Source organism: Equus caballus, chromosome 19 (assembly GCF_041296265.1).
Source record: "Equus caballus isolate H_3958 breed thoroughbred chromosome 19, TB-T2T, whole genome shotgun sequence".
Lineage (NCBI taxonomy): Eukaryota > Metazoa > Chordata > Mammalia > Perissodactyla > Equidae > Equus > Equus caballus.
This window is the reverse complement of record NC_091702.1, coordinates 45766037-45784490: the sequence shown is the minus strand read 5'-3', so window position 1 is coordinate 45784490 and position 18454 is coordinate 45766037. Positions and strand designations below refer to the sequence as shown.

The 18454-nt window shown below is 43.0% G+C and overlaps 1 long non-coding RNA gene across 1 annotated transcript; it reads left to right on the top strand.

Annotated features, from left to right (window-relative positions):
* Positions 1 to 10: 10 nt before the first annotated feature.
* Positions 11 to 5347, top strand: LOC102147417 (uncharacterized). Its single transcript, XR_288793.4, has 4 exons — positions 11 to 248; positions 414 to 655; positions 4323 to 4480; positions 5111 to 5347. It is a non-coding gene; the product is annotated as an uncharacterized lncRNA (long non-coding RNA).
* The last annotated feature ends 13107 nt before the right edge of the window (positions 5348 to 18454 follow it).

Genomic DNA, 18454 nt, shown 5'->3' with positions numbered 1-18454 from the left:
GCCCCGCCCCCACACTCGGCTGCAACCTCCCGTGGACTCTGGGCTCCCGAAGTCGGGCGGGGCGGGGCTGGGAGAGACACGATTGCTTCTGGGTTTGCTTGTGGCGGAACGACCAAGCGGTTTAAGGATGGGGCTGGGGCCTTCAGATACTTGGGGGTGGGGATGTGTAGCAATTTACAATGAACTTTTGTAGGTTAGAGAGGGAAGGTGAGCTTAAAACGATCTTTGGGCTCGTGGACAGTGGGCAGGTGAGGAGAAGCCCTTGGGAACAGTAGTAGCAAGCACTTCTGGCAGTGCCTTTTTTTTTTTTTTTTGGTACCAGGAATGGTTTTAAGAGCATAACACATATTAACTCGCTTAATCCTTACAAACGCCTCGTGAAGCAGGTGCTATTGTTATCTTTATCTTTACAGATGAGGAAGCAGCACCAGGTGGTCCAGTACCTTCCCCAAGATCACTGTGAGCCAGTGATAAAGTTGGGATTTGAACCCACGTTTCGTGGTTCCAATTCCTTACTCTTAACTTCTGTAATGCTAAGAGAGGGTAATGGAGCTACTGTGGATAGGAACAGAGCTGGAGATGCCCGAGGCGACAGGGAAAGAAGGAAAGTTTCCACGCGTAGAATGACATCAAAAGTCTCACAATAACTCTGGAGGTGGGTATTTACCTTGATTTTGGGAATAAGAGACAGGCTCAAAATTTTGAGTGATTTGCCTGTGGTCAGACAGCTGGCAGTAGGGCCAAATTTGACTCCAGGTCTTCTGATTTCCAAGAGTTTTCTTTTTTAAGCTCTCAAGGAGGCAAGAAAAGGCCCATCTTTCTCTGCTACACCCCTTGTCACTTCACACCCACTTGGAAGGTGCCCATGGCATCACCCAGTCCTTCAGTGCAACAGTAGTAGTGTGCACTAACCAAAGCAAAGAGCTGGTTTATCCAGGGCCTTCAAAGCTTTCTGTAGTTGTGAGATGAAAGCCATTGTCTCTCCTTAAAGCCATTTCCAGCATCAGTGAGCAAGTGGGGGAGCTGGGTTTTTGGTTTATGTATGTAGAGGGGTGTTCAGAGCCTGCTGAGATCCATTTGTAAATGGTCCAGTCTGTTGGCATTTGTCAAAGTCTTACAGGTCCCTGCACACCTGGAGAATTCTGGTTGATCTGAGGATGGCCACATGCAGCCAGTCTTCCCTTTGGATACAATCTCTCTTCATACATGCATTAGTTTTCTTTTTTTTTTTTTGAGGAAGATTAGCCCTGAGCTAACTACTGCCAATCCTCCTCTCTTTTCTCAGGAAGACTGGCCCTGAGCTAACATCCATGCCCATCTTCCTCTACTTTATACGTGGGACGCCTGCCACAGCATGGCATTTGCCAAGTGGTGCCATGTCCGCACCCGGGATCTGAACTGGTGAACCCCAGGTTGCCGAGAAACAGAACGTGCGAATTTAACCACTGTGCCACCAGGCCGGCCCCAGCATTCGTTTTCTCTTGCTACATAACAAGTTATCACAAATTTAGCAGCTTAAAACAGGACAAATTGATAATCTCAGTGTCTTTGGAACAGGAATCTGGGAAAAGGCTGCTGGGCCCTCTGCTAATGGTCTCACAGGCTGAGATCCAGGTGTCGGCTGGATTTTGTATGAGGCTCAGGGTCTTTTTCTGTGCTTGCTGGTTGTCAGCAGAATTCAGTTTCTTGTGGTCGTAGGACCGGAGTCCCTGTTTTCTTGCTGGCTGTTGGCCAGGGATCGCTCTCAGATCCTAGAAGCCACCCTCAGGTCCTAGCTGTGTGGCCCTCTTACAGCAGTTCACAACGTGGCTGTTTGCTTTCTTCCGGCCAGCAATAGGGTGTCTGCTGTTGCCTCTTGTCTGTTTTAAAGGCTCACCTGATCAGGTCAGGCCCATCCAAGGTAATCTCTCTTTTGACAAACTCAGAGTCAACCAATTAGGTACCTTAATCACATCTGAAAATTCCCTTTTTCTATTTAATGTTAATCACGAAAGTGATATCTCATCATATTCACAGGTCCCACTCACACTCTAAGGGATGAAATTATACAAGGCACGTACACTAGTGAGCTGAAATCTTGGAGGCCATCTTAGAATTCTGCCTTCCCAAAAATACATTTTTGTGAGGGAAAAAAACAGGAAGATCCACCATCTTTCATCAGAGAGAACCCCAGAGACAGACAAGCACAGCTACCCTTTGTGGTTCTGGATCCCCTCCTCCTCCTGCTACCTCTGTGTACACCCTTTTCTTCTGAACTCTAGGGCAGTGACACCTCCTATAACCACTCACTTATGAAGAACAAACCATTTATTCCACATAAGTGAAAATATCTGCCTAATCAAAGTTGACTTCAAGGATTTGAGTGATTAAACAAAAAGAGGACCATTAACCACTGGGGGGTCCAGTGGACAAGGCTCCTTCCTTCTTGACACCGTGGCTTCTGTGGCAGCTTTGATTCTCCTCAGGGCTGCCCCCAGCCTGCATGGCACCTTTGTATCCATTAGAAAAAGGTGGCCTCTCATGGCAGACATAGGCGCTGGGGCATATGGACTGGAGAGTGGGGCAGGAGCTGGACTTCAGCCCTTTCTCCCTCTCAGAAATATGCCTGCTTTTCTTGTCTCTGGAGCCTTCTATTTCCATCCCGCATTCTTCTTCTTCTAAATATGCACACCATTCCCCCACCTCCCCCCCAAAAGAAAAAAAAACTCCTTCAGTCCCTGGTTTTCTCCAGCTTCCCTTCATGAAAACTTCTATCCATAGGAGGATGCAAGTCTCTCTCTCTGTGTAGATGACTCGATTTTACACCTCTAGTCCCAACCTCGCTGCTCAACTCAGTTCCTAGTCTAAATGTCCTGGACTTCCTTCAAACAACTTCACAAAAGAAGCACCATTTTTCCCCAAGGCTAGCCTCAGACATTCCTTGCTCTGTCAGTGGAGACATCATTCTTCCTATTATCCAATCTGTAGACCTAAAAGTCACTCTCAACCACTCTCTCTGCCTCTCTTCACACAGCCAGCCAGCTCCTCATTTGCAAGATCTGTGTCCTTCATCCTTTTCTTGTTGGTCTCACTGCTCCACATTGGTCTAAGTATCTCCTGTCTGCACTGTTTCACCAGGTTTCTGCTTATGATCTCCTTCTTTTCCTCTCCCAGTGGTTCTCAACTGGGGGCAGTTTTGCATCTACCAGGGAAGTTTGGCAATGTCTGAAGACACTTTTGATTTTCACAGCTGGGAGTGGGGTGCTACTGAGGCCAGGGATGCTGCTAAACATCCTACAATGCACAGGACAATCCCCAAACACGGAATTATCCAGCCCAAAATGTTAATAGTGCTGACATTAAGAAACCCTGCTCCATGTCTATTTCTTCTAGCTTCCTGAATGTTATAGCCTGACTCATCTTAAGAAAACGCACTTTGCACACATTACCTCCTGGCTGAAAAGAAATTAATTCCCACTTCCTATATATGCATGTCTGCCTCTGCCCAAGATGCTCCCTCTTCCGTGTCTATGCCAAGAAATCTTCCCTTTCTCTTAAAACCCACAGCAAGGCGTCCAGCCTGTGTGCTGGGCTGGTCTCCATTTGTCCCCTTAGGTCCATTCTCCACTCTCCTCTCTCCTGTTCTGTGCCTCAGGACTGCATCTCCTAGTTCCCTTACCCTCCAGTTTCTGGGTGGATTTGGCCTGTGGGAGGCTCCGGCAGATGACCAGAGGTTGGGTATTTACTCCCTATCCCCCAACCCGGACTTCCTGCCTCACCTCTGCAGCCTCTGCTCCTGTGAAACATCCGCTCTTCCATGGCACCAGCTCCGTTGGGGTTCCAGTGACATCAGTCCTTGCCTTGCCCCTTCAGGCTGAGAGTGGTAACACCGTCCACTGTTGCTAGTCCCTGAGTTGACCACTGTGATTAGTTGGCTTAACTCCGCCGACACCTCAGTCAGTGTTCCCTCAGTTAGACTCTTTAGTTAAATCCTTTGAGTGTGTCATTCTGCTTCCTGCTAGATCCTCAACGACACATCAGTCACTTGAGGATTCTCTTTTCTCTTGGCTCCCACGCAGAATTTATAGTCGGGATCACTCCAGTGTCATTCAGCGTGATACTGCTGTGATCCACTTACTTCTAGTATTTCCCATGTTTCCCAAACACAGTGCAAACTCCTATGGGTTGGGGCTATTTACTCCATCATGTACACCCTCTTGGCATAGTGTTGTGCTCAATAAATGTTTGCCAATGAAAATTATGATAAAATGTATTTAAAGCTCACCCAACTTCATAAACAAAGCGTTCTGAATGTAAATTACTTATTTTCTTTTGCACCACAGGTGTTTGGGGTGACTTGAAGGCAGTAACTTTTCCACGATGTTTTAAAACTGTCACAGGCTTTGTGACTGGAGGTTGGCTGCTAGCTGCTTTGTTTTGCTGGTTTCCTGGTTCCTGATGGCGTTCTGTGTATTTGCGGCTGCTGGATAAGGGACTCCAAGTAAAATTGGGGGTTTCTTCACTGGCCTCCTGCCTTGAAACCAATATTCTCTCCCTTCAAAACTCTTTGCTGAGTTATTCTGTTGCTGGTCTGCAGGGACCAAATGTTCTGCTTGCTACTAAGTCTAACAACTGGTGCTGCGTCGTGCCCCAACGTGGGCTTCATAAAGCCCTTTTGGTCCCACAGTTCACCTCCAGTTTTTATTTAAATATTTAATGACGCAAAAATTGGTGAAAGTGCCTCCTTAGGGAATCTTGGGAAAGTACAGGGATGTAATCAAATGATTTGCAAATTGTACTTATTTATTTATAACTCTAATTTGAAAAGAAGGAGCTGAGTTATTAAAGGGGATGTTCACATTTTACAGAAACCTTATCCTAAGGAATGAGGGGTAATCATTCTTAAGAAAAGGGGGAAATGCCAAGTGATTTCCTAGAGTGATTGCTTCTTATCCTTCCTGTGTTGTAATGGTTGTTTGTGCCGGCAATTTACAAAGCTATTTTTTCTGCTGTCTGCTAAATATGTCTCCATCTGCTTAATTCTGCTGTGGGGTCTCAGTTTGACCGCAGGATTCTGGTTATTTTCATGCCAAAAATCCACACCCAAGTTCTGTTTCCTTTGTGCCAGAAGGATGAAGAAGATGAATAGAGAGGAGTGATAGGCATTCTGATCCACCGTCCACCTTGATCTCACGGAAGGGCTTGGAAGAAATGAAGCTGATATAGGCTGAGCTGGCCACATTATGACTTCCCTGAACCTTAGGCATTTTTGCCTTCGTGGGCCCCTTCCTCCATTAAAAATATGAAAACGTATTTTACAACTGTGTTGGCATATGGCAAATACATTAAAATTACATATTAAAACGTTTTTGTGAACCCCTAAAAGTATTTTGGTCCCTAGGCACTGTGTCTCCTGTGCCTAATGAATAAGTCATCCCTGTAAGGGAGCAATGGGAGACGAAAGTAGCTTGACTTGCTTTTTCAGGGTCGGAAGAAACCTGGGTTCCAATCTGTTCTCAATGATGCCTAAGTTGGGGGGTTATGATCGTAAATAAGGCGAATGAATGTTCTTCCTCTGAGAAGCTTAGGGCGGCTGTGGAGGTCTGGGCAGCTGTGGACCCTGAAGCTTGGCCACCTCCCAGATGTGGGCTGCTTGTCTGTTTTGTCGTCCCATACACCTTCTCTGTATGATACAGCCTCTACTCTGGGCGGGGCCAGGGTGATTGTTCCATTTCACAAATGGAGAGCCGAAGGCATGGTCAGGTGAGCCTGAGTGGCTTGCTCTTCTGCAGCTGACTCAGATTTTAATGCCTTACTGCTTTCTTGGCAGCAGAAAGAAGAAACGCTTAAAATAATTTTTTCTGACTATAAAAGTGATACTGGCTTATTATAAAATTTGGAGACTAAAAGAAATTCAGAGAAGATTAGTGGGAAAAAACCCCCAACTCCTTTAATCCTACCTTCTAGAGCCAACCACTGCCCTCTGCCCATGAAGTTCTATAAATGGGTGAATCATTTCATGGGTGGAAAGTACTATTCAAGCTCCTGGGAGCCGACCCAGGAGTACTGGTTGTTGCTGCCATTTCTACCTGGTGTCACCCTCAACTGTAAAATGGCTGGATTTTACTCCCCCTCTCCTGAGACTTATAAACTTCAATGTTAACTTAAAGGGGCAGATTGCAAAATTTATATACAGTATGATCTCAATTGTATAGAAACATGCATAAAAAATTGAGGAAAGCAACAGATAATTATGTCCACAGTGGTATTAGTCCATAGACGCTCCTGTGTGGATGAGGGACAGCTTTTTGGGGGATAGTAACTTTTCAGCACCACATAAACCCTCCCCTGCACATACATAGGAAATTTCCAGGCAATTTTCTATGAATAATGTTGCTTCTGTTTATACTCCTAGAAGAGGGCAAGGGGGATGGGGATCCCTCCAGGCATAAATCCCAAACCTTTGGAAATACCTGTCCTCCCTCATCTTTTTTCCCTGTGCCCACCCATGAAACAGCAGTTTCTGCAGGCTCCTATTTGTATTCGAGGCTGGCAGTGGGTTTTCCCAGCCATCCTCTTGGGAACATGATTCTATTCTCTGCATAAAAGCAAGGATACAATTAAAGCTATGCATCAGAGAGCAATCAAGGAAACTAACAGCTCCACATTGCTATGAAGAGGATGCCATGGAACGCGGGCCGTTTCTGCAGCAGCCTCTTCTGTTACCACAAACGCAGAAGAGCAGCTCCTGGTGCCTCTGAAGACCCTCAGAAGCAGAGCCTTCCCAGCAGGCAGGAGCCTGGCTCATCCGAGAGAGATGGAGATCTGCAGACAAAATAGTTTGTCTTCCTCAGTGGCCTGGTCCAGTGTCTTACAATGTTTCCCTTAGTTCTAACCTAAATCCTGCCTGCTAAGGCTTCATCCCATATCTGTTTTCCTTGATGAAGACAGAGAACATTGGTTTGTGTATCTCCATCTGATAACTTTCCAATGCTGGGTTTCTTCTAAAGTGTCTATGTCAAGCCTTGAATATTAGAATAATACCAGGCTAAGAAACTAAATGATACATTCAGTAATTTACAGTCATGCGTTGCTTAGCGATGGGGATACATTCCGAGAAATGAGTTGTTGGGTGAATTTGTTGTTGTGCAAACATCATAGAGTGTATTTACACAAGCGTGATGGTTTAGTCTACTAGATGGTTTTGACCAGATGGTATAGCCTACTACACACCTAGGCTATATGGTACTAATCTTATGGGACCGCTGTTGTATATGAGGTCTATCATTGACCGAAATGTCGTTATGCGGTGCATGACTAATTCAACATATATTTACTTAAGCACCTACTACGTATCAAGCAAGAAAGAAATAGGCAAGGGGACATAGGCTGAGCCAGAGGTCATCAGCATGTGCTATCTTAGATGCTGTGTTCAAAGGCCTCAGGTACTCTTTTGTTTTTTAAAGTGAGCTTTGACAGCAGATGGACTTGGGTCGAATCCACATACTATTTATGTTACCAAGGGCAAGGTGCTCACCTACCTGAATCTCAGTTTTGTTACTCAAAAAATGGGGATAATAATACCTGTTTCAGAGGTCGTGGTATAAATGAAGTCATTTAAGCAAAGCACAATTCCTAATGATGGAAGGTGCTCTGTAAATCTTGCTCCTTCATTCAGGTTTTATAATGATTTGGTGATAGGGACACCAGAGATATTGGGTGTAATATGAAATTGGCTTTTATTTTAAAAATGTGAATTTTTATATGTAGTGTTACTTTGTGGATCAGCTATAATTCCAAATTGGCTTCCTACAACCTCAGTTATGACCTATTATTAATATACCAACAGTCATTCACCTAAAAAATATTTCTTAAGTGTTTTTTATGGTAGAGTCAATGTATGCTAAGAGAATAAGAATCACCATTAATATAAGCCTGGTCCAGATATGATCAGGAAGGGAAATCTACTAGGAAGAAAATCCTGTGTGGAAGGAGTTTCCAGGACAGCGGAAGATGGGCTCAGAGAAGCACAGCTGCCAGCAGAGACACTTCTCCAATGCTGGCAGAAAAACTCCTAACAAATGCCTGACTGCAGAAGAATCCTGGGAGCCTGGACTTGCCTCTCATTCTTGAATTGCACTTATTCTGGGATCCAAGCAGAGTGCTGTGTCAATCTGTTGAGAAGGAGGCTGAGTTATAAATAGGATATGTGCTGAAAATAGGAAACAAGATTAAAGATGGCATTTGGGGCTTTCACGGCTCTTCCCCCCTCAAGCAGAGGGAGAAAAGTCATCAGTTTTGGTGGGCGCAAGAAATTTGGGAGCCCTGTTCCAAGAGAAGTGGAAGGAGAGAGGAAGTGGAAAATAGGAAAGTGGTGAAAAGAGGAGAGGTAGGGGGAATTGAATGAGATGTGAACAGAGAGGTGGGAAGGTAAGCTGGCCCTCCAGGCAGATGAGATGCAATCAAAGAAAAAAACCCAGTGCTAGGACAAAGAGTGAAGATTTACCCAGCTGGAGAGAAACTTGAAATAGCAAGATAGTCGTCACTAATGGCCAGAAAGAGGGATTGGGTAGGAAAAGGATTAAAAAACTTAAGCCATAAAAATGGAACCAGGAAGGAAAGCTGATAAGACTGTGAGATAAAAGACCAGGCCTGATGAATAGTATTCCCAGGTAGCTCCATTTACCCTTTCCCCCAAAGCTGACGTTGACTCTCAGCTCTCAAGGTGAGTATCTTCAAAGGCATTTGCGAATCCATCATGGGGTATCCTTCCATCATGGGTGGGAAAGGGTGTTCTAGCTATGGATGAGGGAGGGCATAGTGGGAAAAAAGTCTTATAGTTGGAGATGGGTTTTAGTCCCAGCATTGCCATCAAGTAGATATATGACCTTGAACAGTTTGTGAACTGGGTTTGAATATGGACCCTGCCATGAGCTACCTGTTTGATCCTGATCTATCTACTTCCCGTATCTAGACTTCCTTTTATTTATCCATACAGTGATGGATATTAGACTCTGTGTCTTAAAAGGCTGCTGCCTGGTGTACAATTCTACTTTTTTTAAAATTGAGGTATAATTGAAGTGCATCATTATGTCAGTTCCAGGGTGTACAACATAAAGATTCGATGTTTGCAATCCTACATTTTAATACTAGGATGAATGTTTAGGGTGGGAGAGAATAGTGACTCCTAATTTATTTTGTTCTACAATAAGAAACAGCTCTCCTAGAGAACATCCAGCTTAGGTGCTGGATGAGTGGAGAGCCTGAAGTCTTGGTCCAGCCAGAGTATGTCTCCTTCCTGTATTGCAGAGATTCATGCCTCCTACCATCTCTCTATTTGGATCTGTGCTGCTTGAGTTGGCAACTCCAGCAGTATTAGGCCATACAAGAGAGTTTTTAGCAACTAACCCAGGATAAAGTGGGAAGGAGGCCTCTAGATGACATAAAATGGAGGCTCATCAAGGAAGTCTTGAGGAAAACAGTATAACAGCACTCTGCCAAGGGGATGAGACGTATCTAGTAATCTTCCAAGTAGAAGGTATGGATCTGTAGGTATGGTCCTGCTTCATTTCCCCAAAGTGATACATCATTCATAGGCCAGAACAAGAAATTGGGGAAGACACAGGTACACCAAAGTATGTCAGTGATCAGAAGTGTACCGTAAAGTAGTAGTGCCCAGACTCATTAATCAGGAACAGCCATGTGGTATACACAGGAACTTGCATTCTTTTACTTTACAAGTTACATGATCGATTCACCTTGATGCAATAATGTGTCCTCGTGTTGGTCCATGAGCTTGACTAAGGTTGTTTCATTGGCCAGAGGTCCCTATGAAGATGACCTAAGTTACCTCTAGAGAGTCTGTCATTTCTGCTCTGTCCTCCAGCTCATCTCTCCCCACTTCCAAACCCCCATCCCCTCTTTGAAGGAGCTGGTATGCAAAATCCCACTCCAATTAGAGAGAGAAGATTGAATCTCATGAGCCTTTATTACATTGTTTATTAGGGAAATCCTGAAATAGCCCAAACCTTATAAGTTCCAATATCTATAGATATGAATCCAGGTACTGGGTCACTGTCTGGGGACACATAAACCTTGGATGTGGGGAGGCCTGGTCTAGGAGACAGGAGACTCATTATTATAGCAAGGATTGTAAAAAGTATGCTCCATACCTGGGGATGAATGTGTGTCTTGGTCAGAAACTGTCCTTGTGGGAAACCAAGGCCATTAGCAGTAGGCAGTGTCCCCCTCTGCTACATGTGTTTTGTTAGTGATGAAGTGTGCCATTTCAGCAAACTAATTGACTACCTTAACCTCTTAGGAGGCAGACCCTTCCTGAGGATGATTGGTGGCAAGGTAAGCTGAGTATTGCTTAAGGCTAGAGCTTTGTTGGAGTTAGGGTCTTGCTCCTCTAACTGCCATGCTAGAGAAGCAGCATCAGCATCGCCTGGGAGCTTGTCAGAAAAGCAGAGTCTCAGGCCCCACCCAGACCTACTGGATCAAAACTGCATTTGGCAAGATTCTCAGGTGATTTGTATGCCCATTAAAGTTAAAGAAGCACTGGGTTAGGGTGCTTCTTTTACAAAGAGTGTAAATGTCTCTTCTAGAAGGTTGCCATAGGCCAGTCATTTACAATGTAAGGAAAATAGCTTAATCAGGTTCTCATTTGTCCCTTACCTAAAATAAACCAGAATGGGAATTTTGTTTGAAAGGGAGAGAACAATCACCAAACCCTCAATCTCTGAATCCTATTGTAACCTCAGCAATTACCATAGGGATCTGGCATATAGTAGGGTTCAACATATTTTTTGTTATTTGGCTGATACTCAATAAGAAAGAATAGGTGGCTTTCACTATTTGCATATGTCCAGGTGTGGTAGGCAGAGTAATAGATGCCATAATCCATGTCCTAACCCTGGAACCTGTGAATATGTTATTTTACATGGCAAAGGAGACTCAGTCAGCTGATTTTAAGATAGGGAGAGTATCTGGATTACCCAGGAGGAGCCAATGAAGTCACAAGGGTCCTGGAAAGTAGAAGAGGGAGGCAGGAGGTCAGAATCAGAGGAGATGTGAGAAGAACTAGACTTGTCCTCGCTGGCTTTGAAGATGGAGGAAGCGGGCCAAGAGTCGAGGATGTGAGTGACCTCTAATAGCGGGAAAAGGGGAAGAAACAGATTCTCCCCCAGAGCCTCCAGAAGGGAACACAGCCCTGCTGATGCTTTGATTTTTGCCCAGTGAGACCTGTGTTGTTCTTACCTACAGAGCTGTATGATAATAAATTTATGTTGTTTTAAGCCACTAAATTTGTTCCAGTAGCAATAGGAAAACTAATACACCACATCAGAGAAGAGTTAGTTAATTCATTTTTGAATATCAAAAAAAGACAAAAACTATGTATGTATATATGTATCTATCAATCTATCTCTAATTTTCTTTTTTATATCCTTTGGAATTCAGATGCACATGCTTGAGTTAATCCCATTCTCAGTTCATGGAATATCATCATCTATCCATGGAAAGACCTTATCTCTTTTCAAGAAAACATTTTGCATTTTATTGTTTTTTCCCTACATCCACCATTCCCAATCTCACTGCTCTCCTCCCATAGGCATCAACTCTCATATATTTAATACAGTCCTTCCAATCCATCTGGAAGCTGTTTATTTAGATATATGAGAACGCTTAAAAAATACATAAGGCTGTTTTATGTGGGTGTGTAATACATAAATGGAATTGTACTATAAATCTCATTCTGTTTTTACTTTTTTCTCTCAACTCTGTTTTTGAGATCACTCCAGGTTACTTACATGAAAATCTAGTTCATTATCCTGTTGTATGCATATGCCATGCTTTTCTTGCACATTCCTTAGAGATGGGCACCTACATTGCCCCCCAACAGTTCAACAGTGAACTTCCTTAGGTTCCCTAGGAAGAATTTCCCCGGGTGTATACCCAGGGGTTGGCTTGCTGGATTTTAAGGTGCTCAATTGTCCTTCAGAATGACTGCACCAGCAGTGGGCGAGGGTCCTGTTTCCCTACCTCCTTGTCAATGCTTGGTAATATCGTACCCAAAAAGCACATATAGCTGTGGGCAACAACTAGCTGTGAAAGGAGGTATAGATTATTTAGTGGAAATCACACTGTGAATGCAGAATGGGCAAGGATAAATTAGAAAATAATTCCTGGAGGAAGAGAGTCTTAGGAGAAGTGACAGATGGGCTGAGAGGAGGAAAGCCTTCCAGGCAGGAAGGATGTGTGCAGGGCTCCCAGGGGCTTGGACTGATTACCGTTGGGTGGTCCTTATGGGCAGGGGAGATCTTTCTTCTTCTGACACTTGGGTCTCTCCCTATCTGGCACTCAGTCCAGTTGTTTCTCCCACTCACCCTCCCACCCAAGGAAAGAGGTCTTCTGTGAACGTCCCTGATGATGTAAGTGGCTCTCAGCTTCCAATTCCCTCTCTTCTTTAACTTTCTCTTTGCCACTTTGCAAATTTATACAATTTTATAAAATGGATAAGTTTTGACAGATGCATACTCCTGGAAACCATCCACCACAATTGACACATGGAACATTTCCATCATTCCCCAAAGTTTCCTTGTACATGTTTGTGGTCCATCTTTCCCTCTGCCTCTAGCCCCACAGGACCACTGATCTGCTTTCTGGAACTGTGGGGAAGTTTGCATTTTCCAGAATTCTGCCTAAGTAGAATTTTGTAGTATTTTCTTCTGTGCCTGGCTTTTTTCATGCAGCATAATTATTTTGAGACTCATCTTATTAGCATATCAATAATTTATTCCTTTTATTGCTGAATAGTATTCCATTGTATGAATATATGACACTTTGTCTACCACTTGTTGAAAGACATTGGAGTTGTTCTCTGTTTGCGGCTATTATGGTTAAAGCTGCTATGAATATTCACATACAAACTTTTGTGTTTGCTTTAATTTTTTTTTGACAAATAGGAGTTCGATGACTGGATGAAATGATGGGTATATGTCCAACATTTAAAAAAACTAGTATACTCTTTTTCAAAGTGGCTGTACCATTTTACATTCTCAACAGCATAGTAGGAGAGTTCTAGTTAGTCTACATCCTTCCAACAGTTGATATGATCAGTTGTTTTAATTTTTTGCCATTCTAATGGATGTATTTCGTTGTGGCTTTAATTAGCATAATGACTAATACTCAACACCAACTAATATGTTGAGCATTTCTCATGTGCTTATTGGCCATTTATGTATCTTTTTTGGTAAACTGTCGCTTCAAATTTTTTGCCCATTTTATAATTGCATTGTTTGTATTTTTGTTATTGAGTTGTAAGCATTCTTTATATATTCCGGATGTAAGTCCTTTGCCAGATTCGTGTATTGCAAATATTTTCTCCCATTCTGTGGCATAACTTTTCATTTTTTAAACAGTGTCTTTCAAATAGCCACATTTAAAAATTTGGGTTAGATCCAATTTATCGTCTTTAAAAAAAATCATTTGTGTTTTTTGTATACCAAGAAATCTTTGCCTACCATAAGGTTTCAAAGACTTTCTCCTATGCTTTCTTCTAGAAATTGTATAGTTTTAGATTTTATACCACTTGTGCATAATCTTAACTTCCTCCTTTGATCTCTGAGATCCTTGGGTCCACGAGTTTTCCCTAGAAGGGTCAGTAGTATTTCTTTCTATCTGTAATGGGAATAAACCTGGAGACCTAGCTGGAGTCCCTCAATTGCATCATCAGCCTTTTGGGCTCACAGGCACACCAACATGTAGAAGAAAATTTAAAAATTCCACTGAGTGGTTCTCCCCTGCTTAGGGACTATAATGCAGAATATGACTAGTCATCCCATGTGGAGCCTAAATGAGATTCATCTCTCTCTAAAGAAAAATAAGCAGGTATGTCAGGAGCTGAGCTGGCTAAAGAGGGAAGATGTTTTTGCTCAGGTACCTGGGGAGAAAAGCGGAATCAGGAGGAAGCAAGGTTTCTATCCTGGATATTTGTGATGAGCCAAGTTCTAGCAATTCAAGTAGAAATTGAAGGATATGATTTCACAGCAGATGTTGTGAGCAGAGAAGCACAAACAGAGGTGCTGCCTTGGCACCCAGGGAAAAAGAACTCTACAGAGGGAAAGAAGACCCTTTTCCCCAATCCACGTGGACTCAGTATGGCTTTAAGCAGGGAAGGCTCTGTGGGGTATAGGGCCACTGGCCCTGTGGGAGTTTGTAGCTCTGGGAATGCCAAGAGCCACCAGCCTTGACACAGACATCTGTGTGGTCACAGAAAAAATAAGTGGGGACAGAGATGAAAAACAAGAGGCTCTTGAATGCATGAGAGACTTCCCTTGGGACCTCTCAAAAATGCAGGAGTAGAGGGTTATTGCCAGTAACATGACAGGAAATGAGACCTTGGTAAACCTTAGGTAGTTTTGATGGAAATGACTGGTCCAAGTGAGTGCTACTGAACACTTACAGCCAAGGGCTAAAAAGGCAGGGAGTTATTGGAACTGCCCTCCCCAGGAGCGTGATGCATTTAGCATCTGACTCAATGATTATTATCCTTAGTGTTGCTCTGTAGGTTGGTTTCTCTAAGAGGGCTAACTGGTTTGATGAAATTTGAAAAGGCATTCTAGTGTCCAAGTATCACCTCGCAAATTATTTAGAAATTGCAAAGAGAAAAATGTACTTTACAATCCAGATATCTGCAGTTACCACTTTAACCAGGTGATCAAACTTAGCGTGACCACTAGTGGGACAACCTGATATTATGTGCCTCCTGCTGGGGTACATTATGAAGAACTAGCATTGCCTATGAAGTGTTCTTGCCAAAGTGAAACTAATCAAGTTTCCAAGCCAGCACTGTCCAACAGAGCTATAATGTCAGCCACATGTAATTTTAAATTTTCTAGTAGCCACCAAAAGCACAGACAACAAAAGAAAAAATAAATTGGACTATGTACATGGAAATTAAAAACTTCTGTGTGTCAAAGGACACAATCAACAAACTGAAAAAAACTCACGGGATGGGAGAAAATATTTGCAAATCATATATCTGATAAGGGATTAATATCAAGAATATATTTTAAAAAACCTCCTACAACTCAACAACAACAAAAATACAACTGGATAAAAAATGGGCAAAGGACCTCAATAGACATTCCTCCAAAGGAGATATATGCGTGGTTAATGAGCACATGAAAAGGTGTTCAATATCACTAACCATTAGGGAAATGCAAATAAAAACGACAATAATATCACACCCATTAACATAGGTATTATCAAAAACCGGAAAATAAATGTTGGTAAGGTTATGGAGAAATTTAAATCCCTGTGTGATGCTGGTGAGAATGTAAAATGGTGCAGCTGTGGAAAACAATATGGTGGCTCCTCAAAAAATTAAAAATAGTATTACCATATGAGCCAGCAATCACCCTTCTGGGTATAGACCCCAAAGAATTGAAAGCAGGGACTTGAACAGATATTCATACATCCATGTGCACAGCAGCATTATTCACAATAGCCAAAAGGTAAAAGCAACTCAAGTGGCCATCAATGGATGAGTGGATAAGCAACTTCATTTTCCCATCTGGAAATACAGAGCAGGTAAAAGAGACACTGAAGCAGATCCATATCCCTCAGGCTTTTCCATTTCAGTGTGCTCCAGACATCTTCCAACTGCCACTATCAGCATCTTGGTGCTTGAGGACTTTATCTGGGACCCTGGAAGGTCACTAGGCCCAAGATACATGGCAGCTCAGAAGTTCTGGAAAATTAACTGCCCAGCTCCACCCCCACTCCCCACCTCAGAGCACCCTTCAACCAATGAGTGCTGGGAGATGATGTATAAATATCCCAGTAACCTCATCCCTTGGGTGGGATAATTCTGAAGTGTGTGTTTTACACTGTATCCCAGCAAGATTAAGCTATAGTTGTCTACTGTGTAGTTGGCTTAATAATTCACTTTTTATTGGCTGTCTTCCCCTCCCTGACTCATTTCCTCACTCTCTTGCTGGTATTTCCTTGGATTAACTCCCAAATAAACTACTTGTTCTCAAATCCTTGTTTCAAGGTTGGCTTCTGGAGGACCTCAAACTAGGACAATTCTCTAGGATAAGTTAGCATCATTAAACACACGTTGCTGGAGAGCTGCTAAATGAGAGAGACACCCTCCTCTTCCTCTTATTCCTGTCTCCTCATCCAAGGCAGTGGGGCCCGTACCCAGAGCTTTGTGGGGTGTACTGTATATACTCTCTCTGTGTAGGCCTGATATTATAAAAACATGTTCTTTATTTAATGTTATAAACCAATGTGACCTCAATTTTTTTAAAAAAAGCAAGCCATGTTCAGGGGCATTGGAGATTCTCCTCATTGTGGTGTGAATTGTTAAATGAAGGAAACTTGATCACAATGGAAAGAGAGTGGATCAGATGCTGCGTGATGGTGAGTGAGAGGTGCTATCTTTACTGAGAATGGCATCTGCTATACTGTGTTCCCTGGTGTTCTGGGAGATGCTTAAGAGATGGGAATCCCACAGTCAAGTTCCGATGGTCAGATGTTTAGGAATTGCTGGATTGAGCAGAGACTATTTTTTGGTAGGACTTCTCAGGACCTTTAATAAGACAAAGTGCATTGTGATTCTCTGAGAGAGGGATCACATATATGGTGTTTTCTAAACCTCTCTGACCACAGACCTTTCGAGGGAGCATCTATTAATACTCCACTGAAAACATTTTGGGAAGTGATGGTGGAGAGACACGTCTTTTCCCTGTCCCAAATGCATGTCTTTCAATCATGAGTGGTTTGAATTGAGTTCTGGTCTCCATCCCCGTGGTTGAGATGTCATCTTCCTTCTCTCTTCTCTGTGAAGCAAGACTTCAGTGGGGCTGTTACTCCTTATTATATTTAAGGTACCACAATCGTCATAAGACCCAGTCAATCGCCTGAACTTTGCAGTCTCCAGACTGTGTTCACACACATTAATCCTCACAACAACCCTGCAGGTAGGTCTTAGAGATCCTATTAATTCGGGACTAAAGTTCAGGGGTTTTCGCAGGATCAATGGGTAGTATATCAGTGCAGGAAAACTGGGATTTGAAGCAAGCAACACTGGCGAGGGACTCATTTTCTCTCTGTGGTCTGAATCTGAGTAAAGATTCAGTTAACACAGCAGACTTTTCTAAGACATTGGGGCTGTAAAAGGTCACTGGGCCAGGCCATGAAAGAGGAAGAAGCAAACCCATCAGTTCTCCGAGTGTGGTATATGGGATTCTTCTGGGTGGTCTCTGGGCTGGGTCCATCGGACCACAGAAGGTAGATGGCATCCTGGATGAAATCAGGGTTTCCAAAGCAATCTCTGGGCTTGAGTTTTCGCTCCATTATTTACTAGCTGTGTGACTTTGGGAAAGTTACTTAAACAAGCTGAACCTCAGTTTCCTCATCTGTAAAACTGAGGGAATAATTTCTCATGGGGATGCTGTGGGATAAAATTACATAACGGACGTAAATCTCTTCATACGTGAGGTGCCTGGCATATGGTAGGAATGAATGAGAAAAGATAGCTATTATTAGTAGACCAGTATCCATAACTCTTACTTTCTGGCATGAATTAATCATTTAACAGAAACCAGACGTCAATTTTGTTGGTGCCTTACTAGAAAAAGTGCTGTTTTCTAATGACTTCTGGCAGTAGTTTTTTAAATTGTTGCTGTTTGTTTGGGGTTTTATTTTGCATAAAAATAGGACTAAGTGAGATAGGTCTTTGCAATTTTTTTTTCTCCAACTAAATAGGCTGTCAACACTCCTTCACACTCCACCCCACCTCCTGAAAAAAAGAAAAAAGAACAAATTGAGAACGTATGGAACCACAACTCAGAAACCTGAGCGTTTTCCATTTCTGCTTTTCTTGGAATAATTTAATGAAAAGCCTGTGCTGTGGTTTTAGATGGCATCAGGATGCCCCTCTTCTGTCCTTACCCCTAAGCTCCTGAAGATGATTTATATTTCTCTGGTTTAAGCTAGTGCAGATTTATGAGACTTTAAACACCCTAGTTGGAGTTATTGGAGGTTTAAATGGATTAAGCAGGTCCAGCAGCACCTGGGGGTGTATAGGTTGTTTAAAAGATTTATCAATATTTCCATGTTTAAAATCCACTTTTCAAAGATTCTCATAGCCTAGGTCTGAATCTATTTATTTTGGGCAGAGGAGTGAATTTTTAGGATTTCTCTTAGATGGAAAAAAAAAAAATCCGTCCCTCTGTTGCTTTCTGCTTTGTATTTCAGGCTGTGCCTCTGCCCCTCACCTCTTCATCTTTCATGTCTATCTTGCTCTGTCTTCTCCGGGGTTTCCCTTCCCTCCCTTCCTGTCCCCTCAGAAGTGGTTGATGTCCCAGTATTCCTCTATATTCACGTATTCACAAGCTCAGCCTCTGACCCATGAACCTAACAGCAGCTGGAGGGAGCCTGACACTTCCCTGCCCTTGGCTTC